The sequence below is a fragment of the Puma concolor genome, chromosome E2 (genome assembly GCF_028749965.1).
Source record: "Puma concolor isolate L17-30 chromosome E2, mPumCon1.1.hap2, whole genome shotgun sequence".
In the NCBI taxonomy this organism is placed as follows: Eukaryota; Metazoa; Chordata; class Mammalia; order Carnivora; family Felidae; genus Puma; species Puma concolor.
Genome location: NC_141681.1, coordinates 1,261,470 through 1,287,636, shown reverse-complemented (window position 1 = coordinate 1,287,636; position 26,167 = coordinate 1,261,470). Strand labels below are relative to the sequence as shown.

The window sequence follows — 26,167 nt, the reverse complement described above, 5'->3', positions numbered from 1 at the left end:
GCACGTACTGTGGGGAGAAAATACACGACCAGACCCTCCTAAGCCTGTAAGTGTTCAGTGATAGACAAACACAGGCAGACGTGGCTTGTTGAGCTGTATTTTCCCACAGAGACCAAACAAACAGCTTCAGACAGCTGTTTCCAAGGTGTGGTTCGAGGACCCTACAGATCCTCTGCAGCCCTTTCAAAATGTCTCCCAGGGGAACGCTGCATTTTTAGCTGGGGTAATATTTGCACTGATGATGCAAAGTTGATGGTCTGAATTTTGCTGAAGAACCTCCAGGATAAAGCAATACTTATTAATTTCAGTAGATCCCAAGTCTCTATGCTTCTGGTTTTTATATCCTACGCGACAGAGAAGTATGCAGGAAGCACTTCTGTATACCAAGCAGGTGTCTCCAGCACAAACACTTTTCCAGGGCACATGGGTTTTATGTGTAAGAGTGACTGACGTGCAAACTCCAGCTATCCTGCTGTGGCATCTGGCAACTCATGTCTGGAAAATAACAAAACAAGACCGCCATTACAAGGAAAGCACCGAATTTACTGCCAGTGCAAAACTTATGCACAGTCAAATGTTCGAATTTTGGCGACCCTCTCCCCGCCCCCCCCCCCCCCCCATGCGCAGACAGCTTCTGACAACTTTCAGGCTCATCTGAGGAGGGGGCGGCTGCAGAAACGAGAGGGACTCTTGGACATAATGAGAGGCAGGACGTCAGCATCTGGAAGATCGAAGTAACTCAGCACAAACCCAAACTCACATCACCAACGCACACGGCTGCAGAACCGAACGCGAGGGAAGACGCAGTCACAAGGCTAGACAGACCAGGGGGCTCCAAGGAGCAGCGGCCCCCCGGCCCCCCACCCCTGGCCAAGGGGAGCTCCACGGGACTGCTGGCCTTCAGCACGCAGACAGCCATCTGAGGGGTGTGGGTGTCGTTTCAAAGAACATCCCCAAAATTAAGTCAGAAATGATTCCAGTACTCTTCCCTCTTCCAACTACACATTTTCTTTGCTTACTTTAACCAACTTTTTATTTCAGAAAATGTAGTTGTTTTAGCAAAACCGTGTTATACAGTGGGTTTATTATCCGTGCTTTTAAGTACAATTAGTAAGCAAATGTTTTATTAACAGACATACCTGTTATACATACAGACAAGAGCTTTTCGGACTTCTCTGTGTTTACAACATAAAGGGTTTCTGAGCCGCACAGCATGAGGACAGAGCCCAGGGACAAAAGAAGCGTGGCGATGCCACCACCCAGGCCCCGCCTCCGTCACACAGCCTGCCAGGGCCCGGGAACACTGTCCCCTGGATGAGACGAGAGAAAACGTGTACGCATACAAAATCTGAGTGTTTAAAAGAAACGCTGGCTTCCAGACTCCTTGGGGTGGCTCCAGATGGCCTTGTTCCACAGGCACCACGGAGGTGTGCCTGACCCCACCCGCTAGACCTTTCTGCACCCGCGCTCCTGCAGAGACAGGAAATGCAGCCACCTCTGACTGAGGTGTGTGGAGACCAGACAGCGTGCCCTGCGGGCTACAGGTCAGGCACACAAGGAGCCAGCCTAGGGGCCTCTGGCTGAGGCACGTCTCTGACTTCGTCCTTTTTGCTCCGCAAGGAAGAGACACCATTTTAAATTTTACAGCGTCCTTTTGTGAGCCCGACCCCAGTAACATCCTCTGAGTGTCAAGATGAAAATGATCCAGAATCCTGTAACGCAGGTGTCTCCGAATTTACAGACGAGGAAACGAAGGTCTACGTGGGGGCGGCGGGGAGGAGTGAGCTGACTGGGTCCAAGTCGCCCCAGGCTGGTTACCAGCACCAGGCCAGCCCTCCTTCCAGTGATGTGCACTCTGCCGGCCAGACAGGAAGGCAAGGAGGCCTGAGCGGCAATCCTGGTGCTGAGTCAGGATATAGAGCCTACTCCCAAAACCGACCAGAAAGGACCACAAGGCATTCTGTGTGGTGACCAAGTGAATACAATTAAATTGTTTACGGAGAATCTGGTGACATCTTGAAACAGGTAAAACCCCCAAGTGTTCTAAACCGGGGTGGAGAATCGCGAGTCTAGTCTCCGGGAGAGAAGCTAAGTGCCGTGGACGCGGGCACACTGCAGGACAGACTCAAGTGCGCTTCCTAAGGGGTCCCGGCCAGGGCCTTGCACGTCTGTGGACCAGGAGGTGCCCCGCAGGGGCTCCAGGGAGGCCACAGCCTGGGGCCGCCCTCCCCGGGAGGGTCTCCTGAGGTGGACACCTCTTCAGACTGCTGGGCAGACACCTGAGCAGGACGTGCGGAGAAATGCAGGAGGGGCAGGAGAAACTCGGCCCCTGCTCACCGCAAATCCCACTCCTGCCCCAGTCCCTGTCCACCCCCAAGCCCCCCTGCAAGCAACAACCTCAAGTTACGTTTGGTCTGTTTTAAATTAACGACAATCTGGAGCACGTAGGTCTGGCAAACTGTGAAGGGCCCGAGCGTGGGCTCTCTGGACGCGGGGACACTCCAGGTGGGGGGTGCGAGGCAGGCTGGAGGCACAAAGCAGAGACCCCGCGGCGTCACCCGTCGGCTGTGGAGAGCGCACCGACTGGGTCACCCAGACGAGCTGGACGGTGGGTAACCGCAGCGATGCTTTTCCAGTGACGCGCGCAGCGATGCTTGGAGCTCCACGGTGTGAGAGTTTTTAAAACGCTTGCTGCGAAGCCCTCACTGCCAGGAAGACTCCCCCTGCCCCGGGCCCGACATGCGCACTCTCTCTGCTCTCGACAGACTGTCGAATACCCAACACGTGCCAACCCACACCAGGCACAGGGACGCTTTCAAACAATCGCCGCCTGGCCCTGTCACTTGCCAGTCTCAGGGTGACCCTACGAGAACTCAGAACCGGTCTGTCCCAACCAACTGGCCTCACGTCCTGGACGGTCTGTGCTGCCCGGGGGGAGACGCCTCCATAGAAGCCAAAATCCCCCAGGTTTACAGGTCAACTGAACAACACTTCAGTTCCAGTTCAACATCTGTGGAACTTAACAAACGTTCAGCCAGGATTAGGCGCTGATGGTGGCTTAAAAAGTACTTCTCCATCAAAACGACGTGGTTTGTTCAACTTATTCTCTGTCCTTATCACTGACATGGATTAATCTTTTTTTTCTTGATGATTTGAGATTGTAAAAGTTCTCCAGCTCTTGCTCAATAAAATTTTGCAGATCCAAAAGAAAAAAGAAAAACAAGTACTTCCCCAAACAACAGTGTCAAGCACCCAGGCTCAGACGCCCACAGCCTGCAGGGGGGGTGGAGAGTGTGTGCTGCAGGGCGCAGAGAGGGGCAGAGAGGCGCAGAGAGGGGCAGAGAGGCGCAGAGCTGTGCAGGGACGCAGCACCAGGAGCCAGACCCACGACAGGACCAGAAGCGAGGAGCAGCAGGCCTGGCCTCACTGGGGGGCAGCATGGCTCGCTGGGAACAGTCACCCGAGGAAAAGAGTCCTCCAGGAAGTCAGTCGTCGGCACAGACCTATGGGCCGGCAGTGCCCCAGCCTTGGGAACACAGACGCCCCAGGCACCTGTGAGCCTGCAGAACACAGGCCCCAGGAAGGGAGCCAAAGGGAGAACACCTGGTCCTGTGTGAGGCTCCTCGGATGTCACGGGACACGGGGCACACCGTCGCACGCAGTCCCTCTAAGGCCCTTCAGGAACAAAGCATCAGGTTAAAGGGTCAGAGGCAAACAGCAGGCCACGCTCTGTCCTGAGGCCGACGCAGCCCTGCCCCCGAGAGGACCCCCGAGCGGGAGGCGCTCCGAGCACCCCCAAGTCCACACCCCCCCAGCACGGGGTTTCAGGAGCACCGAGGCCGGAGGCTGTGCTCCCCGGTCCCGACCCCACAGGGCTGTTCTGACAGCCCAGGTGGAGACAGTGCCACGTCAGGGCACTGCTGGGCCCTGGCTGGCACTCCCTTCTCTGGAGCAGGCAACGTGCGCTCCTTGGCAGGACCACCGGAAATGCGGCGTGTCGTTTTAAAAGAACTGAACGTCGGACTTGTGGAAAGCAGCATCTAATGGTTTCTCCTCTCCAGGAGGCACCTGGGTCATGGTCAAGGGCAGGAGCTTCCCTGCGCACCGCCTGCCACAGCCCGGTGACGCCTGGGCAAAGCGGGAGAGAAAACCTAACAAAATTTCTCTCCTTTAGCATTTCCTCACAGTCGTTGTCTTTTTTAAGATTTTACTTTCAGTCATCTCTACGCCCAATGTGGGGCTCGAACTCACAACCCCCAGGTGAAGAGCTGCACACTCATCCAACTGAGCCAGCCAGGCGCCCTGTCCCCACAGTTATTTCTAAATGAATCCCAGAGCAGCTCTTCCCCCAGAATCTGTGCCCTCAAATAATTTTCAGCAGCTTATAATAGATGTCCTACTTAGGTAATAAAGAGAAAATACACTGTAGTGCACATTTGCAAAACAGCAGTGACTTCCCTGCCACACCTCCTGGGGACAGAGCTGATTACGTTCAAGGCAAGGTGTGTGCCTGCGGCTCAAAGTGTCCTCGGGACCCACCCAGACACCCCAGGCACTTGGGGCGCTATGCCCTCCTGTGCCCCCCCAGCCCTCCCCCAGACTGGATGAATCATGGTGAATCTCAACTGGTCTCCAGCAAAACTTCAATCAGACAATCACCAAGGTCCTGGATCCAGTTGTGCACTTTGTTTTCTGTTTCTTAATTACAAACACACAGCAAGGGGTTAGTGCAATGAGTCACAAGTCCACTTACTCTGGACTAGCACATACAGAACAGCCTCCAGGAAGACCCATTTTACGCCCACACTATGACCACAGCACTGTCCCCAGGCCTCACACAAAGGCAGGGGCACACGCTTGTTAACAAGGGACAGGACCACCTCCCTGGCACTCCCCGCAGTGGGGAAAAGGAACCCAGTTACGAACCACCCAGAGTGCTCTTGAACTCACGGGCAATCCTGGAGGAGAAACAGAAGTTCACAGCCCCCAGAAGGACGTGAGCTGTGCATAAAGGACACTGTGGTGAGGGAGACAGACGCCCCCTGCTGCTCAGGACCTCGGGGGACAGAAAGGGCAAGGACAGCGCGCAGTGGGACGGCAGACTTGGAGCAGGCAACATGCAGCCCGCGCCCGCACAGAACGATCAGGAGAAAGACTTCCTTCAACAAGACGGGCCTAAGTGTCTGTCTCCCCTGAGCTCACCAAGCACAACCGAGGACACCACACAAAGCTGTGCACCCCACGAGGCTGTGCCCCACTGGGGTGTGCCGGTTCCAAAACAAAGATGCTCCGGGAGGCAGCAGCAGACAGCACAGAGAGGAGAGGTGAGGGGCGCGGAGAGAGAGGACGGGGAGAGGATGGGCAGGGAGAAACTCAGAGAGCCCAGCAGGACTGACCACTGCCACGTGCCTCTCCCGCTGGCCCGGCCCCCCTCCCTGCCCCTGGGCCACTGACAGCACAGAAAGAGCAGAGAAATTCACGGCTTTGTTCATAGGCTAACATTCCATCTTCATTTAACTTACTTAAAACAAAAAGCCAGACTGATCGGTCATGGACGAGGATCTCATGAACAGTGTGGGGGAAGACCATGGTTGTCCCCCAGCAGCTACAGACACACACGCTGGTGCTACTCCCCCTCAAGTCGATCCCGGACACCAACAGCAAGGACTCCCAGACAAACGTGCATGCGTGTGACCACGGCCCCAGCTGGCAGGGCTCTGAGGGTGTGGTTCCGGTTCAAAAGTATTGGGTACACGCAGTCAGCAAACCAACACCGGGTGAGCTGCCGGCCAGGAAACCTCACACTGGCATCGGCCACCGCAGGCCTGTACGAGGTTCTCCGTGGACGAGGCCACAGCCCTCAGGACGCGGCTGCACTGTGTAAATGCCAGGGGCAAGCCTTCCAGGTCTACTTGTCTCAGGCTGCCAGGTGAATGGAGACAAGGGGAAAAGGCATGCAAAGCGCCACCCACGCTGGTAAGTGGCCTGACCAGGCAGAAAAGGCCAGACCCAGCAGACAGGTCCCTGGACAACAGAGAAGGAAAAGGATGACAGGCAGGAGGCCCTTAGAAATGGGCCTCACCCTGGACCCAGGTTTCACTGATTCTGCTCCCCGGCCTTGTTCTGGACCTGGCCCGTTTTCAGTGCATCACTTCCACCCAGGACCAAAGGCTTGAGAGCATCAGGTGCTGGGGATGAGACTTCACCCTCCACCCCCCCACGCACAGACCTTAAATACGAGCAAACGTGCCCGTGGCACAACCACGGGACAAATTTAAAAGAGGGTTCCCAGGAAAGCCAGCTGCTGCAGAAAACCCATACGGCCTACTCCCTTCCTGGACACGCCAACACCCTGACCCTTCCCACCAGCTTACTCCCATCTTCCCTAAAGTCAAACGCTAACGCAACTATCTCTTGCGTTCGTGTAGGAACCCGAGACTCGAACGCTCACTCTGCCACCGATCAGCTACGGCACCTTGAAAACCCTACTGTTCAACATCTTTGAGGCCTAGAATCTTAGGGAAAAAATGTGGAGGGGCACCTGGGTGGTTCAGTCGGTTGAGAGTCTGACTTCAGCTCAGGTCACAGTCTCACGGCTCGTGGGTTCGAGCCCCACATCAGGCTCTGTGCTGACAGATAAATAAATTTAAAAAAATTTTTTTTTAATGTGGAAAATGCTACCTATCTTCTCGGGAAAACCCAAGAAAAGTAGGAGGGTAAGAGGACGTAAAGTGAGGTAACTGGGAGATGCGAGTCAGCAGGTGCTCTGGAGTGAGATTCCTCTACAGGTGGGGGACACAGAAGCCCAACCCTGGCCTCTGGTGAGGTGGTGTCCAGGGAAGACTAAACAGAAACCCCAAAGAACAGCAGACCTGGGTGAAGGGCGCCAGAGAGCCAGCCCACAGAACAGGGCCAGGCAACAGGGGACTCAGAGGAAAGGGCTTCAAACACAAAGGGATTTTTTTAGTGTGAGCCGACACACCTGATCATAGCTTTTCCTACAAAAACCAGTCAAAATAGAGTTTCTCTAGCTACACCGCCCCAGGCTCACCTACAAACCTCTGTCTGCCCCAGACACGTCTGTGGCCGCGGAACTCAGGCCCAAAGACTGGCTCCGTGATCCCAGGCTGAAGACCAGCCAGCGGGCTGCAGCGCCCCATTCACAAGCGTGCTCGGGGGCCCGCTGTGTCTCTATGCCTTCCCCACGAGCTGTGGCCGGTATTCCCGCGGGTCCCCTGTAAGTCGCTCTGCCCACAAAGTGCAAAAGCACATCAGAAAACGGGCACCGACGGTGTCGGGGGAGGTGAGCCAGACTGCAAACTTTTTAAAAGAACGAAAATCGCTCTTTATGTGAATGGAAGTTTTAATTATAACACTGAAGTTGAAAACACGGTGTTTCCAGGCCAGGATACCCTAGAGCTCCACAGGGTTTCTTCAATGAAATGGGGTCACACCTCCATGGGCGTCTCCATCTCCTTCGTACTTCTCAACGCTTCGTGCTGCTCTGCTACAGGGCCGAGGTCAGCACAAAACAGGCCCCGGACCGGTCACCTGAGCACCACCTGACACTCTTGTGGGATCACCTGCCTCCAAGGCAGCATCTTGTCAGCCACTAGGATGCAGTGTTTAACTCTGGTTCCCACTAACAAAAAATGAATCAGAACAAACTGTAAAGAGGCTGACTGCATCCAGGAGATGAAGAAAATGGACAGAGGAGAAGACTCAGGAGAGGCAGTGGCGGGAGCCACTCAGCCAGGCCCACAGAGCAGGTGCAGGACGCCTGCCCAGTTGGGGCGGCCACAGGCGAGCGTATCCCGCCCCGCCCCCACCGGCCCCCAGAGGCCCGGAGCTGCAGGATAACGCTGTCTTCACCCACCGCCCCCCAAAATCACCCTTCTGCCTTTCCGCCCTCCAAAAATACCCAGGGTTCACACCGATGCTGCTCCCTTCTGGTGTTCAGAGATGGACAAGGGACCCAGGGTTTATTTTGTCCAAGAAACAAAACCATCCGTTAACAAAAGGTAATAAAGTCAAAAGCTTTAAAAGGAGAGTGTCATTTCATTTCCAAAGAACCTTTCCTCGTTTCCCTTACTTCTTTCCCTCTTTCCCTCTTCTTGCCCAAGCAGAATGTCCTCCAAGCCCCACAGGAGCTTCCACCCAGGCCCAAGGCGGGGAAATCCAAGCTTAGACTGAAGGGGGAGGGGACACAGAGCTACGAAAGAGAACACGGAGCAGTCAGCGTCAAGGAAGAAAATGCACGCGTACGCACAGTGCACCCGTGTTTGGAAGCAGAGCCTTCCACGCCGGGTCACACGGCGAGCAGAGCCCTGGCAGCCGCCCACTGCCAAAGTCAACATGCTCTGCCCGCCCGGCCTCCACACTCGGCTGCCTTCGAGCCAGGTGCCCAGGAGGGGGACCTGCCTGGCCCAAGGCTCAGGACTCCGTGCTGGCACCGCCCCGCAGCCGTGGCTGTGCACAGGTCCAGGGCCATGCGGCCCAGCCCCTGCCCTCCCCCGCCCCCGGCACTTGCTGGTACAATCACAGGCCCAGGGGCAGGGCCACTCTTCTGTTCTGCTTTCTTCTCAAACCTGCTACCCTGGCCAGCGCTTCGCTCCATCTTTGGGACCCCTCTTTGGGTATTTGTGGGGACGCCTGAGTGGCATCGAAGAGAGGACACAGCCTCAGCTGAACCGAACGATGTCCAGCTCAGAACGGCGCACATCTCACCCCCACCACCGCCCATCATGTGACAGAAGGCTCTCCCCAATTCCTTCTCCCGACAGGCAATGCAGATGACCACCAAGACAGTGTTCTAGAATGGAGAACAGACTAAGTTCTCAGGCCCAGCGGGCAGGCAGCTCCCCACGTAACCCTCTCACTCCTCCACCTTCCTCCTGCCTTCTTCTTCTCACCAAGACCCAGGGGGCCGTGCATGGAACGTCCTGCAGCAGACCTCTCTAAGCTGCACAAAGCCGGCACCCTGCGTTACAGGACGCCCTCGTGTTCCACAAGGCAAAGCAAGAAGGGAAGACAAGTGCTGTTCTACAGGAAAAATGGAGCTCACTTTTAACAGGACTTCTGGAGCACCTACTCCAAGGGGGATATGAGCACATGTCTTCACCCTCAAATACAACACACAGAGAAAATCTAAAGAGATTTAAAATTTGATGATATTAAAAAATAAACACAGACTCCACAAGAATCCGCACAGTTAAGAGTGGAAGGAAAACATATGTGAACAGCAAATGAGTTACCACAAACTGCCCAGAAACCTTTCCCAGAGCCCAAACAGGTGTCTCTACATGCCTGCCTTCCAACGGTGGGCTTGGGCTCACAGAGCCCAGAAGTCCATTCCAGCTAGAAACATCCAGAGGGAAAGGCCCTGAAAGGCAGAACTCCCAGCTGGGGCGCAGGCTTGGGCATGGGCTCAGACCTTCCCCTTCGGCTCGGACCTGCTTACTTTCCACGCCCTCTCCTTGCCCTAGGCACATGAACTCTCCCAGCTTTCCAAGTACCTTGGAATGAGAGAACCAAAGTTCTACCCGCTGGCAAGCACTGTCATGTGGGGACGGCAAAAGCTTCTGGGGAAAAGTGCATGAACACACTGTTAATTTTTATATTAACCAAAAAACATGCATTTAATGAATTCTAATTCTAATGACATCTAATTTACGTAGTTGAAGGGAGCCTAGTCAAAGAGTATTCTCCAGAACTAAATACACAATAAAAATTTATCACACTAAGAAATTCAGGAAATTATACTGGCACAATTAATTAGCTAAACATATCTGATAACCAAGCAAAGAGTGCTTTGTTATCTATTTTTAAACCCTAGCAAAACGTCTTTGTTAAAAACTCAAATGAATTAGCATCAGGACCTACAAGTTCCTTACAACCTGCAAATCCAACCCAGCACTGCTCACGGTCCGTGGCGGCAAGTAGAGCTCACGGGCAACCGCTTGTGCTGTGACCATGAACTGCACCTAACGGCCAAGGCGCATCGGGCTGGCGGTCAGGTCAGGAAGAACTTCCACTCCTACCACACAAACTCACGAGAGCTTCTCTCTGTTTCAAACCGGATGGCATCGTATTCTGGGTCCGGAGGGCGCCCTCCAAGCTTGCTGCTCGGGTGGGGTCCCTGGTGTCGCCAGTGCACGGACAGCCGGCAGAGGGGCACCCGGTTCTACCATCCGCAAGACTTCTGGTCCCTGTGCTTGGAGGACACAGGCCAAGTGCAGCCATGCACACCTCTCCACAGTGAGTACCACCTACGCGGACACCCAGCTCAGCATCACATCCAGGGAACCTGAAACTATGCCTTGCAAGTTCAGTGTTTCGGCAAGTCACAAAGCGACCATTTTTTTCTATTTACAGGTGTTCAAACTAAAAGAATAAACCATTAAAATCTACACCTCTGTTCATGTAAACGCTACCTGTGGGGCACCTGGGTGGCTCAGTGAACGCACTGAGCGTCAGACTTCGGCTCAGGTCATGGTCTCGTGGTTCGTGAGTTCGAGCCCCACGCTGGGCGTGCTGCGATCAGCCCAGAGCCCACTTTGGATCCTCTGTCCCCCTCTCTCTCCCCCTCCCCCACTTGTGCTTTTCCAAAAATAAATAAATATTTTTTAAAAAAACACTAGTTCTATTATTATAACATGCTACTTTCAGAAATTATTTTGTTTTCGGAAACATAATCCCGAACTCCTGTTTCGCAGCAAGCATGCTGCCAGGGGTCAGGGCCGGGAGACAAGTCTGACTCACGTGCACACACTCTCCCCTACCCCTGGCGAAGTGGGAGCCGCTCTGAGCCCTGCTCTGGAGAGGCAGGGACCCCCTACCAAAAAAGATGTTAACAAAGCACAATCACACCAGCTGTCAGCTGAAACTAGCTTTATGCTAAAGAAAGGCTTAAAAACGTATCTGCTTATTTTAAAGCTTACATTTTCATAGAGTTTTATTCCCAGGTACAGGGCCACTTAATCTCAGAAGAAATTTTTAAGATGGGTGTCACCATTACCGCTTCACAGGGGAGGAGCCCAAGGACTGAACGCAGAAAGCCAAGTCACAGAGTAGCCCGGCACATACAGGCTGTCTCAGACCCTGTAACGGAGTCATGCTTGAAACAACTCAGGGCGGGACCAGCCCAGAACCATCCAAACTGGGCGCCTAAACGATGCTCAGACAGAGACGAGAGCACAGGATTAAGTACTCTGGGATTTAGCAAGCCCACCTCTGCTCCTACCTGACCTAAATGGCTCATATTCGACCTTAGGGGGTCAAAATGAAAATTAACTACTGATGTGAATAACTGTGAAAAACTACTAGAGAGCCTATAATCATTCTGTTTTTCAGATTCTGCCTTTTGATTCCAGGAATGGTCACGGAGGGCAGACCTCAGCAAGCGGCACACACTGCTGTGGGCCTGGCCCTGCTGCCACAGCGGGGCCACTCCCCAAGAGGGGGCCCGGCCTCCCTGCAGCCACAACACGCCTCTCATTAACAGGAACCTTTATCTTTATTCAATCCAAACACTAGTCTTTTCTTTAAACAGTCTTTTGTTAAAAGATTATTACAGTCAATATTACCTGAGTATTTATGGTTCACGGAAGTAATAAATGGCATGAGACACCCTGGGTTATTCTTGTGATATGGCCAAAAAAGTCAATCCTTCCTATGTTGAAAACCTTCTAAATGTTAACACATCTATTAACTCCACACCACTGGGCCAGCCCAAGAATTTGCCGGCAAAGAGTTACTACTAACTTGTTTTCTTCTAATCAGGAAATACATTATTTTGATTCACCAAAGACTTACTAAAAGCCTAATTTAAGTGGCGTTTCCTTTTTCCTCCTTATAAATTAAGACCAATATTACAGTTTTCAAACAAACACAGAGCTCAGCCTCCCGGTGTGAGTGGGTTCGGTTCTCCCTCTGCCTCACCTTTTCCTTCTCTCCTGGACCTAGTCTCTCCGTGGCTGCCCCACTGCCTATGACGACCCCCCCACCACCACACACACACACACACACACACACACACACACACACACACACACACACCCACCACCACCACCACCACCACCCCAGGGAAACTACCCTGGGGAACCCCCCGCAGGGTGTTACAAAGCACCCCACCACCCCACCTGATCAGCAACGCCTCCACTGGCCACACTGGCTTCTTTCTAAGCATTAACCATCCTGCAGATTAAGGGAGGACAATTCGAGGCCTATTCTCAGGGACATCCAAGATTCCCGTGCCATCAAACCTTATCACCATTTCCAAGGAAATACTTTGGTCAAGTCAAAGGGACAGGCCAGGAAGCTTCCACGAGGCCTGATTCAGTGATGGCTGAGATAAAGGACACTCCACACCAAAGACACAGAAGGAAAGGTCTCTTTCATGTCTGCTAGGAACAACAATGCAAAATGGGTTAACACATCTTTGGATGGTTCGCTTTAAGACACTAATGCCTGGCGTAGGTATGAGACACTAAAATCGACCAAGAGTTTTCTTTTCAATTGTTAGCGATCTACACTCCAGAGGAAATAAATGCCTTCCAACGCAACAATCTCCCCAAGGTGGGGAGGGGACTCTGTCCTGGAGCAACAGACGCTGCACTGGACCTGAACCTGGTGTCTTCAGGGGTAAAGTTGCCCCTCCTCTCAAAAACCTTGCCAGTGGTTCCCAGAAGGAAGCAGCAGGTAAGCAGGGCAACCTGGCCAAAGATCCCACTCCTTACCCACCAACCACAAGAGCTGGCCTCAAACTTCTAGGGATACCGCCAGTAGCTGCCCAAACACACAGGACACCAGACCTGAGCACAGCCAGGCCCCCACTGCTTCCCCCAGAGGTGGGAACAATCCTCAGACTCAAAAAGCTCTTCCTCATGCCAGGTGTTCATGCAATGTGTACAGAGCACAAAACAAAGTAGTCGGTACAGGGTCCCGACGGTCTCCAGACCCCTTGAGCACAGAGCACTTTAGATAAAGAGGTTGAGCAGGGGCCCCTGGGTGGCCCAGTCCGGTGAGCGTCACTCTTGATTTTTGGCTTCGGTCATGACCCCGGGGTCGTGGGATCGAGCCCCATGTCAGGCTCCAAGCTCAGTGTGGAGCCTGCCTGAGATTCTCTCCCTCTTTCCCTCCCACCCTCCTCCCTTTTCCCCTGCTCAGGCTCTCTATCAGTCAATCAATCAATCAATTAATTAATCAATCAATGAAAATAAAGAGGCTGAACAGAAATAAACCCCCTTCGCGGGCCAGTCTACCAGCCTGGGCTCCACAGAACCGTGTCACTGGGATACCAGAGTGCCAGTTATCAGCCCACAGTTCACCACCACTTCTCGGAGACACCCTCATCTGAGTGAGGTCCAGAACAAGCCCCACAACACCCGGCCAGCACTATCAAGCCCGAGAAGGCCCACGTGGAAGTCCAGCATGATTTTCATGCCCCTTCTTCCAAAGCAAAGAAAATAACAAACTGATGAATAGCAGTGCAATAAAATATTTACCGATTCCATAGCTGAAAGCTGACGCTGATGAAGACTGTATCTGAAATCCAAGGGGGCGCGTCCCCGATTGGCGCTGTGTGTTCTGAAACGAGAGAGCAACATCAGCTTATACGTCTCTACCTCAGGTCTCTGTCTCATCTCAGTCTCTCCATGAGGGGCAACCCGTACTTCCCTGCCGGCTTCCTTCATGTCACGGAACTAAGCACAAGAGGGTTTGAAACGTGTGTCTGGCTGGTGTGGGCTACAAAGGGAGAACGGGCCCAGGAAAGATGCTCGCGCTTGATGATTTGCGTCAGGACACCATCCAAATGGGAACCTCTGTTCTCAGTAATGCTTCCTGGAAAGCAGTGCCCGGAGAGGCCAGGTTCAGGAAAGAACCCTCAGTGGCTTACGGGTCTCCTTGGAGATGGGGCTTCAGGACTGGGACCTCGAAGGGACCATTCAGAGACTTTTCTCTTTACGTGGAATTTGACGGAAATCTCGCAATTACTAAGGCTTTGTCAAAAGTTCTGCATTTTGCATCTTCTAGGGACATCCTGTTGCGGTCAGAAGAAAACGCAAATTCTCCCTCTGGCTCACAGAGCCCCGATGACCACCGGCCTCCCACAGCACCTGCTGCCCCCCACCCCGTGTTCAGCCTCCACCTGGAGGCCTGAACCCTAACAAATAAATCAAGTGGCCGCTGTGGACTTGTCAGTAAGAAAAGGAGAGATTACGGCACAGTATCACGAAGAAACCTGGCTGAATAAAACTGTATCATCTCCTAGGAGGGCTCTGAGACCTTCAAGAATAAACCAAGACAGTAACAAGAAAAAACACCACTAACTCACAACCCTTTTTCCACAACCCCATCAGAACATCACACTCTCTTCTGTCTCCAAACACATCAAAAGTATGGAGTCACTAAGGGACTCACACTGGTGGACAAGACGCAGGAGAAGGCTCTGTCTCAGACGCGGCATTCACATGAAGCAGGATCCCAAGTTCCACCCTCAGGGTGCTAAAGATCTCTGTGGTGTCTTGGCCAGTGCTTACAGCTGGGTGTGTGTTTGCAAACACGGAGCAAGGGTTTTCTGTCCCTGTATTCCTGCACAGGGTTTCTCGAAGCTAGCACGAACCTCAAGCACTGATAAACACAAGCAAGGAAAAGCAAATTCCAGTACACCACACAGCTTGGTTTTATTGAAAAGCAACAAGTATGTGATTAAGCTTTTCAATTTTCTTATAAAGACAGTTACGGGGGCGTCTGGGTGGCTCAGTCGGTTGAGCATCTGACTTCAGCTCGGATCATGACCTCACAGTTCCTGAGTTCAAGCCCCATGTCGGGCTCTGTGATGACAGCTCAGAGCCTGGAGCCTGCTTCGGATTCTGTGTGTGTCTCTCTCTGATCCTCCCCTGCTTATGCTCGCTCTCTCTCTCTCTCTCAAAAATAAAATAAACGTTAAAAAAAAAGTTACAGAACAACACAGAATGCATGATGAATGCCTACACCAGGAATACAGCACATAACAACATCTACCATTACAGTGTTGAAGAAAACTGAGGTAGTCTTAATCCAAGGTTTCTCAAACTCAGCAGCAGTGGCATTCAAGGCTAGGTCACCCTCTGCGTCCTGGGCACTGGAGGAAGGTGCTGACTAGCAGTCCTGACCTGGAGCCCACCAGATGCCAGCAGCACCCCCCAGGCTGTGACCACCAGAACGTCTGGGGACACTGTCACAAACCCCCCCGAAGGGCAGAGAACCAGGGCTGTACATCCACCTGCGATTTGACAAAAAAGGAAACCAAATCAGGTTTAGTTGTCTGTGGTCATGCAGGGAATTCAAAGCAAGTTGCAAAGAGCACCCAGGTCTCCTAAATCCTGGCCTAAAAGTCTTATCAGTCTAAGGGAAAATACTTTAGGAATTAACCCAATTATGTCTGGAAGACAATGCAAATTAAGAGCCTCCAAAACATTTATGCCTTTTGACAGAGAAACCCCATTTCTGAGGAGTGCACATGGAAGAAACATTCTGATACGGAAATGTAGCATGTAGCATACATGTTCACATCAAAACCCCTGCGGCCACGACAATCAGGCTCCGTTGTCAAACAGAACTGCACCGGACCACACCGTTATTGTAGGCTTACAGCTACAGGGGTTCACAGGGCACGCCCCCCCCGCCCCCCCCCCCCCCCCCCCCCGAGAAGTAAAGAGATCGGTGAGGACAGAGCACAGGCGAAGACTGCGGAGACGTGAAAAGCCAGTGTCCGAAACAGCTGGTGGGCGACTGGGAGGGGCTGAGGAAGCATTCCACAGACGGGGCAGGGGCCCACCCCTGTCTGAGGGCAAGGCCGTCACGACGCACAGCCTCGCGGAGAACCCACCTAAAGCAACAGGGAGATGTTCCTGCCGACGGGACTGGCAGGATGCACAAGGCAAGAATCACAAGTGCCAAGGTCTGATGTGTGCAGTCTGTGTGAGAAAAATGACACAGATTCTTTACTTTTTATTCATTTATTATGAGAGAGAGCATGAGTGAGGGAGGGGCAGTGAGAGAGACAGAGACAGACTCCCAAGCAGGCTCCACGCCACTCAGTGCGCAGCCTGACTCAGGGCTGGATACCCAGGACTGTGAGGCCATGACGTGAGCTGAAATCAAGAGTCAGACTCTAAATCGGCTGAGCCACCCGGGTGCCCTGAAAATGAGTTTTTAAAATAAACAGATGCACAGCCATAAAGAAAATCAAAAAAGGGAAACTCTGTAGACCAAAAACTGGGTAATTCCAGAAAATCAGGAGAATCAAAGCATTAAATCAAAGCAGAGAAAGTGACTGGGAACGCACTGTGAGAATGGGGGGCGTGGCGGGGGAGGGCACAATCACAGGAAGTGTACAAGACCACATTGTACAAAACCAGCTGGCGTGGGGAACCTGGGTGGCTCAGTTGGTTGAATGTCCGGCTTCGGCTCAGGTCATGATCTCGAGGTCTGTGAGCTCGAGCCCCACGTCAGGCGCTATGCTGACAGCTCAGAGCCTGGAGCCTGCTTTGGATTCAGTGTCTCCCTCTCTCTCTGCCCCTCCCCTGCTCGCTTGCTTGCTCTCTCTCTCTCGCTCTCTCTCTCTGTCAAAAATAAATAAACACTAAAAAAATGTTTTTAAAAAAACAAAAACAAAACCAGCTGGCTCTTCCCAGGCAGGACCAACCCAGACTCCACCAACCACCACCCCGCGCTGCCTTTCAAGAGGTTCCCCAGCACCCCGACTCCCTGCTCACCCTCAATATGGTACGTCACCACGAGGAACAGTCTTTTAGACATCACGCACACACACACATCTTGAAATCCTGATTAATGAGGACATAAAAACAACTTTTCTGAGGGTCTAAGTCAGGAAATAGTACCAGTTATCTCCAGCTCTTAGCAAACTCATCGAATTCCAAATCAGCATCATGCTCTAAGGGCAAAACTCAAAAGAAACACGAATATGCTAGTATCTGCCCATCTCTGGAGTGCACTGCTGACCTCACCATTTTATGACAGGGTCACGGGCAATGGAAACATGAAGATAACAGAAAAGGGGGCGGTGACTGTTCCACCTCATTGGTGTGAAGAGGCTCCAGCAAAATGATGGCTCATTTACTTGCAATCTCCCACAACGCTTACCCGCTCTACTCCTAGAAAGCGAACAACCTGAGGACAGACCACGGGACACCGTGTACCAGCCTATCTTCCGTTACACAGGAACTCAGAGTCAGGAACAGCTCCCCTCGTTCTAGGCAAGTGCTCTCTACTCCCGCCCCTGGAGCCCACGGAAGACAGACCTTAACAGAAGCCACATACCAAGCACATCAGGGACACAGACAGGAAGCACGAACCCACCCTCCACCAGGCACAGCAAAAGCCTGAACTGAACGGGGCCGTCCAGCTAGAAGATTCGCCTTGAAAAAGGAACATAAAACCCAAAGAATACACACACACACACACACACACACACACACACACACACACACACAAAGCACAACGCAGCAAAGCTACCGGATACAAGATCAGCGTACAAAAATCTGTTGCGTTTCTATACTCTGGCAAGAACAAAATCTGAAAGGGAAATGAAGAAAACATGGTTTACAACAGCATCAGAAAAAATACTTAGGGACAAATTTACCCAAAGAGGTCAAAGACTTGCACACTGAAAACTCTGCCTTAAGAAACCAAAGACGACCTATGTGCGTGGACTCCCGTGTTCGTGGGCTGCAGGAACTAAGACGTCAGCACGCCATGAAGACATCGACAGAGTCGCGTGCAGTTATAAAATGCTTTCCTCCGGGGGTGCGGGGGGAGCTCAGTCAGTCAAGCCTCGTGGTTTCGGCTCAGGTCACGATCTCACAGTTCGTGGGTTTGAGCCCCTGTATCGATCGGGCTCTGTGCTGACAGCAAGGAGCCTGCTTGGGATTTTCTCTCTCCCTCTCTCTCTACCCCTCCCACACTCACTCTCTCAAAAATAAATAAATATTTTTTAAAAACGTTTTCCTTTAAACATCCTATCTAGTGCAACTTACAGAACTATAAAAGTTTTCCAGGTTTTTCTTTTCCTAAAAGGGTGATTTTTTTTTTAAATACTAGAGAGAAACTCCTCAGACTATCAACCTCTAAAACAAGGGGATTAAGATTTGAGAATCCCTAAACCTCTTTAGTCCTAAAAGTTTAAGGTCCTTCAATATACAACATAACATTGTTTCCTTTAGAAACACACCCCCAGGGGCACCTGGGTGGCTCAGTCAAAGCGTCCAACTTCAGCTCAGGTCATGACCTCGCAGTCCTTAGGTTCAAGCCCCACACTGGGCTCTGTGCTGACAGCTCGGAGCCTGGAGCCTGCTTCGGATTCTGTGTCTCCCTCTCTCTGCTCCTCCCCTGCTCTCACTATGTCTGTCTCCGTCGGTCTCTCTCTCTCTCTCAAAAATAAACAAACTTTAAAAAACAAAACAAAACAAAACACCCCCAAAGGGGGTCAGTGGAGTAAAAGGCTCTTGATCTCAGGGTTATGAGTTTGAGCCCCAAGTTGGGTGTAGAGATTACTTAAAAATAAAATCTTTAGAAAGAAAAATACGCTCTTTTCCTTCAATGTATTCTTTTCATGGAGAACACGAACCCACTGCAATACTTTGTACGGCTGGACTCCTAGGACGCACGGCACAACACAACCTAGGGGTGGGGAGGGAGCTGGGGGAGGCGCAGGGCTGTGAGGACACACCTGGCGCCCCACGGAGCTGAGACAAGCGGAAGCAGGCGTGCTCAGCTCCGATGCTCCATGTTTCGCCGACTGCACTGTGCCGTGTAATGAGGACAAAGCTCAGGAAGCATCTGTGGAAGGAGCAACCTGTGATCAGGCGCTCTGCACTGCAGCCCCAACCCCAGCCCCGTGGGGTGAGTCCACTGTCCTGAGGTCCAGCCCATGGAATGAGAGGAACATCGCCAGAACCAATTAAACTGCTTTCTTAAGAAAAACAAAGGGGGGTTTATTCTTTACATGGTTATCTTTTCCACTTTACTTTTAAGTTTATTACGAAAGAGAGAGACAAGACAGCATGAGTGGGGGAGGGGCAGGAAGAAAAGAGAGAGAGAGAATCCCAAGTGGGGGCTTGAACTCATGAATCTTGAGATCAGGAGCTGGGCGGAAACCAAGAGTCGGATGCTCAACTGACTGAGCCACCCAGGCGCCTCTCTTTTCCATGTCTATCTGGAAATTTTTTTACTTTTTAATTTTTTTAAGTTTATTTATTTGGTGGGGCGGGGGGGGGGGGGGGGGGACACTCCAAGTAGGCTCCATGCCTTCAGTGCAGAGCCTGATGCAGACTCACAAACTGTGAGATCGCGACCTGAGCAGAGATCGAGTGCGACGCTCAACCGACTGAGCCCCCCAGGAGCCCCATCCACACATCTTAATGTCGGTTTGTGCTGGACCCCTCCCCTTCTACCTTCCGTCCCATCACGAAGGCAGCCGCACACCTGCCAGGAGAACGAGACGTGGCGAGCCAGCCGGTCGTCCGAGCCCCATCCGACGCTTTGGGCAAAGCCGCCCCGGCCAGCAGAGTCCACATCCAACTCTGTCCTCCCATTAACACAATGTCCAAACCCAGGAACTCCCACTCGGGTCTGCTTCGTGGTTAGGGATCATTTAGAGAATTCTGGAGTAGCCACGGCGAAGTGCAAAAGACAAGTAAAAGCAAGCTGGCCCGAGTGCCTGCGACCTGACACCCAGGTGCACTCACGTCCCTTCTGTATGAGGTCTGACACGCAGGATGGTGGCCCCAGCGTGTCCCCACCGCTAACCTGTGCCGCGTCCTCCCAACACTTCACTTACCTCGTGACAACCCTACCGGAACAGGACCGTTCCATTTCTCTGATGAGAAACCAGGTTCTAAAAGGCTGACTCATTTGCCTCAAAATCAGGATCAAACTCAGGCAATCACACACACCACACACCACCCGCCCCCCCCCCCCCCACCCGGCCCCATGTACACAAGGCTCCTGGAGAGCATTTCAAGTCCACAACTGAGACAAAGCCCTCCCGCGCCTCCAACGTGACACAATACTGGCGCTGACAAGGAGGGAGCTCAGGCCGCGAGCATCCAGGGCAGGCCCGCTTCTCCCTCCCTCTGCACCAGGAGTGGAGCTGCCGCCCTCTGCGCCCAACCGCCCCCACCCCCTTCTCGAACCACTCGGGTTTCTCTCCCCAGCTCTATTAACACTTTGTTTCACAAGCCAGACTTCCTCCTCCACTTGCTCCTTAAATGTGGCTCCCCGCCTCTCTCTGGACGATCTCATCTGCCTCTGTGGCTTTAATAACCACGCTGTCAAATCCCTTCCGCTTCTGCAACTCAGAGCTCCCCAGTGAACTCTCCGAGTCCAGCCACGTCACAGCCACAGCCACCGGCACACTACAGTGCACACGTGGGCCCCCAAGGCGGCTGTGACTGCTGTGTTTCCTGCCCCAGGTCCGGGTACCAGTGTCTAGATACTCATCCAAATCAGAAACCTGTTGTCCCCTTCTCTCTGGTGCTCAAAAGTCACCTGACAGGTTCTGTCAATTCCAGCTTCTCAGCGCACTCCTCCCCGCTGGCCTCGCTCCTAACTCAGCAGATGTCCGGATTTCTTCACTTATGCTATCAAGACAGCATCTTTACCTCTACTCCGACCAACTCACCCCACACTGAGAACTGAACTTGGCAGGTCTGAATCACCTCTCTCACGCCTATGGGAGTCACTGCACTAACAAGTATAGTATGTTAGTGTTCAAATTTCAAATCCAGAGTGAGAAACATTTTACATCACGACACACACAGACACACACACACACGGGGCTGAGTCAGGTAGGCGTCCGACTTGATTTCGGCTCAGGTCATGATCTCACAGTTCATGCGTTTGAGCACCACATCCAGCTCTGTGCTCACAGCTATGGAGCCTGTTTGGGATTCTCTGTCTCCCTCTTCCCCACGCCTCCCACCACCACCCCCCACTCTTTATCTTTCTGTCTCAAAATAAATAAACATTAAAAGAAGAAGAAGAAGACGACACACGTACACACAAAGACACAACTGCAGGGAGCTGTCCCGCACAGCGCCCGGGTGTCTCCCACTCGAGCCTGGGCCGGCTGCCGTGTCGCTTGGTTTTTAAAGCAGGTGGGGCGCCTGGGTGGCGCAGTCGGTTAAGCGTCCGACTTCAGCCAGGTCACGATCTCGCGGTCCGTGAGTTCGAGCCCCGCGTCGGACTCTGGGCTGGTGGCTCGGAGCCTGGAGCCTGTTTCCGATTCTGTGTCTCCCTCTCTCTCTGCCCCTCCCCCGTTCATGCTCTGTCTCTCTCTGTCCCAAAAATAAATAAAAAACGTTGAAAAAAAAATTTTTTTTTTTAAAAATAAAAAAAATAAAGCAGGTGCCTCCCACCCAGCTGACTTCACGGGCCGTCAGCTTTCCTAGAGTGGACAGGCACTGTTCTCTACTTTCTCCTCATGCTGCCGTCCTTGGGAGACCTTCCCCCAGTGCCGCCCCCCCCCCCACCCCCCACGCTGCAGGGCAACCACTGAGCTAACCTCGCAAGTCCCTGCAGAGCCCAACACCATACCCAGGGTCACACGGGTACACCAACACTGAGACCCAGCGCACAGGAAGCCCTCCACCGGGAGCCTCAGAGCACAAACCCGCCGGCGTACTGGCCAGCCTGGAAACAAGCCTCCTCACGCAGAAGCGCGGTCCCAACAAGCCTCCAGCCTCTGCCTCTGAGAAGCTGTGCGCTTTGCAGCCAGCTCATACTCATTCTTCGATCCGGATGAAAACTCACCTCAAATACATGTAGTTTGGGACAAAACCGATTAGAAATTAAGAATACAGAAAGAAGGCTTCCCCCGCAGAACATTTCACTAGAAGCCCCAGCTGAGTGGCCAGGCCTGGTCACCTCCTAACCCTCAGGCGACTCATCTGGACACAGCTGGCTCCTCAGAGTTTTCTGATTCTGCATCACCTACAAGTTAGTACGTTTCTTTACGTAAAGTGTCCAATTTCTCCTTCAGGTTACTGCTTCCTGACAGTGCAAAAACCCCTCTATGTGCCAAGTTACAGACCACTTTTCTCCTCCACCTTACTACCACCTACAAAGCTTTCAAAATGTATTATTACCAAATGGAAAAGAAGCATCATGGGCGCCTTGGTGGCTTAGTGTGTTAAGCGTCCAACTCCTGGTTTCAGCTCAGGTCAAGATCTCACGGTTAGTGACTTCAAGCCCCACGTCGGGCTCTGTGCTGACAGCTCGGAGCCTGGAGCCCACTTTGGATTCTGTGTCTCCCTCTCTCTCTCTCTGCCCCTCGCCTGCTCGTTCGTGTTCTCTCTCGAAAATAAATGAACATTAAATATATATATATCGCTCACTGGTCCGAAGATTAAACTCTTTGAACTCTCAAGTTCAAAGATCTCCCTCAAGGAGCAGCGAGGGAGAGAGACAGTGATGAAGGGAGAAAGAGGGCACCCAGCCCACAAGGACTGCATAGAAACCAGTCACACTTGGAAAAGAGCCAGAGAGATGTTTGGGATCAGCACAGGGCAGCAATGCTCACTGGCTGTTGTCTGTAACCACAGCGCCTGAGGGGAGACACCCACACAGGACGCTGGCCTCCAAATGCAGAAGCTTCCAGGAATTTAAGGCCCCCCACTGTCCTGTCCCACACACTAGATGGAAACAGGGCCCAAAATGCAAACAGGCATTGAAGGCAAAGTCTCAAAGACTTAAATCACCTGTGATTTATCTCCTACATATTTCTACCCCAAAAGATGCCTCTGCGAGTCTGTCGCTGGGGGTAAGGATGGTAAACTGTTAGTTTTGTGAAATGCTTCCCCAGCAAATCTAGTAATAATCCCTGATCTAGTCCCACTGTCCCATCCAAACCCCCAATTACGCAACTGTGGAAACAATCGCCAGAAAGCAGTGTTCCTCAAACTTGAGAATTCTCGTTACCCTTCCCTCCAGAAGTTTAAGAGGCCTCATCTGAGGAACAGGCCAGAGAAATGAGAAGATCCCACCCACGTGCCAGGAGTAGCGGGCTGCCCGCGGGCTCGTGTTACGACATGAAGGGCCCAGGCTGCTGGTCTACGGACTGTGCCGCCCTCCACACCCCATGACAGAGGTCTCCTGGGTCCAAATCTGCTCTGACGGACAGGATCAAACCGCTACTTATTAAAGGCTGGAACGCGGATGGGCAAAACCAGACTCACGCAGCCACACCACACATGACATCGGAGAAGGAGACTCCATAATCTTCTGGATTCTAGCGATCTAATGGGTGAGGAGCGAGCTACCGACTGCTAGGGCCTGGGGTTTGGGGTGGTGCCCCCACCTGAAGATCGCACAAATGTGCAAGAACGAAGGGACTGCAGGGCCAGTGCAGGTGCACGTCGGGTATGTCCATCAGCGTGCTGACTCCCCTTCAAGACAGGACATCTGCTCGGAGCGCAGCATCCGCCTACCAGCCCGCCACCGCCACGCCTTCACAAACCAGCATGCTTTCAATTTCCTCAGTTCAAGGAGTAACGTGTCTGTCTCACTTCCATTTCTGCATTTAATTCCATAGGCTAGCAATGCCCTTCATGGACAGAGCTCCTCAAATGTCCAGAAGGACAAATGTATTCTAGTAACGTAGCCGAAGCGGTGCAATGACGCATTTTGCTGCCAAGCAGAGAAGACACCGACGCATCCACGCGTATCCGCCCACCAAACTGACAGGAGACACCCCAAGCAAAGCAGGTGATTCTCCCCCTTGACAAGTGGAGTACAACTTTCCTCCATTAAAACCTGAAAATTCAAGTTAATTCCTGGTAGAAAATCAACAGGAACCTCCAATAATGGCTGCCCTGGCTGTTAAGAGAGAACAAAGCAGGGTGGCCATTCAGCAAGAGTGAAACTAAAGCAGCTGAAGAGGAGGAACTAAAATCTGGATCCAAATGCGTGAGCATCAGGGCAACCAAAGCCTCCTTTCTGGATTCACCATCAGAATATTCCTTCAAGAGGACTTCCTTCAGAATTAAAATAGATAATTATTTTCAACACTGCCAATTAAGTGCAAGATGCAACCAGAAAGCTTTGACCACATATCTGTTTCAACTAAATTACTACAATTATCTTAAGTAATTAGCAAATTGTCAATTGAGACATCCCGGAATAAGGGTCAAAAAATGGTACTTTTTTTTTTTTTAAAGGTTTATCGATCTTTGAGAGAGAGCGAGAGAGCGTGCACGCAAGCAGGGAAGGGGCAAAGAGAGAAGGGGACAGAGGATCCAAACTGGGCTCCACACTGACAGCACAGAGCCCGACGCAGGGCTCGACCTCACGAACCGTGAGATCATGACCTGAGCCAAAGTCTGACGATCGACCAACTGAGCCACCAGGTGCCCCAAAATGGTGCTCCTCAAAAAGAAGTTACGTTTAGCTTTTAGGTGGACTAACTTCCTAACTCTAACTGAACAAAATTCTGAATTCAATGTACATTTATCAACCGTATCTTAAAAGTGATGGGGGAGGGAACTGGAAAGTGGGGGAAGCTCAAAGTGGTTTCATTTAAACCAAAGACGGCAGGGCGCCTGGGGGGCTCAGTCGGGTAAGCGTCCGACTTCAGCTCAGGTCACGATCTCACAGTTCATGGGTTCGAGCCCCGCATCGGACTCTGTGCTGACAGCTCAGAGCCTGGAGCCTGCTTCGGATTCGGTGTCTCCCTCTCTCTGCTCCTTCCCTGCTTGTGCTCTATCTCTCAAAAATAAACAAACATTAAAAAAAATTTTTTTTTAAACCAAAGATGTTAACAGTCAATATATGAGCACTCGTCCCCAATCTCCTAAAAGGTGACGTGCAAAAAAGGAACAGTGTAAACAAAACTCATATCTCCTCAAATCTAACCATTTTTAAAACAGTGACATAAACTATGTTTAATTCCTTGAGGAGAAGCCCATAATTAAAGACATAGGACACACACACACACACACACACACCTTAGGGCAAATCTTGTTTCTAAACTAAGAACTGTCCACTTATAAAGGGCAGGGGGGACAGGACACAGCTCTCATCCCATGAGTTAAAGATGGTGCTTATGTACCCTACAACACAGAATAAAAGTGAAAGGCTGTAAAAAAAAAAAATCTTTCAATTACACACCAAAAAATGGAACACGTGTGCCTTAACACCTGATTCCTTCCCTCTGACATTTGCAAAAACCAGCAGGGCCACAGCGGCTGTCACCGCCTCCTGCAGCGCCCCTGCTCTGCGCTGTCCAATCCGCCTACACCTCCTCCTCCCGCGCCTGGTGCCCACTAACCTCCCACAGCCACTGTCCCCTCTGAACCAACAGCCCTCCAAATCTTAGATCTCAAGCCTGGCACCTCTCATGAGACCTCACTCCTGTGACACACCTTCACAGGGGCGCATCTAGCTGGCATGTGAAACTCGCGCACTCAGACCCAGGCCTCGCCTGCCCCCTGTCCGGGCCACACTTCCACACGTCCCGTATGCTCACTTCCCTCCTGTGTCCTCTGTGCCCTCCTGCAACCAGCCACCACCACGGGGCACAGTCATGCTGTGGCCAGGGTATTTTCCTGAAGATCAACATACTGCCAGCTAAGACTAGAGACTACATCGCAGGTCAGAATTATGACCGTGCCACTGTTTGCTGGCAGTGGCCCTGGCAGTGACCTGCATACGTTCTAACAGCCTGTTTTCTCACCTGCAGAAAGAGAAGTTCCTGGATACAAAGTACGGAATGAACACAAGGGAGTCAACTGCATTTCTAGGCACCAGCAAGCCCCAGCTGCAACACGGGATGGAGACAGGTGAGTGCCACGCGCCAGAGCCCCAAGAGTGCAGGCACACCAGAAGCCCCCGTTCACGATAGGCAGCACGGCAGGTGAGCCAGCGGAGAACGGTCACGCAGGGAGGAGGCTTGGTCGACTCCCATCCACATGAGAACGATGGAGGGGCGTCTCCGTGCCCCACACCGTACGTGGACACTAATCTGGGAAAAAGATTAAAGACAAAAAGTACACAATTTCCAAAAGGCACAGGAAGCTATCTTTAAGTCCCTGGGAGAGGGATGAACTGCTTCACCAAGATACAACGGGTCACAAAGCACCATCTGGAAGAAGCATCCTGCAGAAGC

At 52.2% G+C, this 26,167-nt stretch overlaps 1 protein-coding gene across 20 annotated transcripts in view; it reads right to left on the bottom strand.

The window, feature by feature from the left end:
• The window catches only part of ANKRD11 (ankyrin repeat domain 11), a 181,286-nt gene that overhangs the window by 97,581 nt on the left and 57,538 nt on the right, over positions 1-26,167 (bottom strand). For 17 of the 20 annotated variants that reach the window (XM_086688608.1, XM_086688610.1, XM_086688607.1 and 14 more), the window contains exon 2: positions 13,506-13,587. The exons of 1 other annotated variant lie outside the window; for it this stretch is intronic. The gene's annotated coding sequence lies outside the window, so the exon portion shown is untranslated. Of the gene's footprint in view, positions 1-13,505; positions 13,588-13,897; positions 15,616-15,871; positions 15,902-26,167 lie in introns of those variants that run through there. 2 more of the 20 variants (XM_086688605.1, XM_086688604.1) reach the window with 2 other exon arrangements.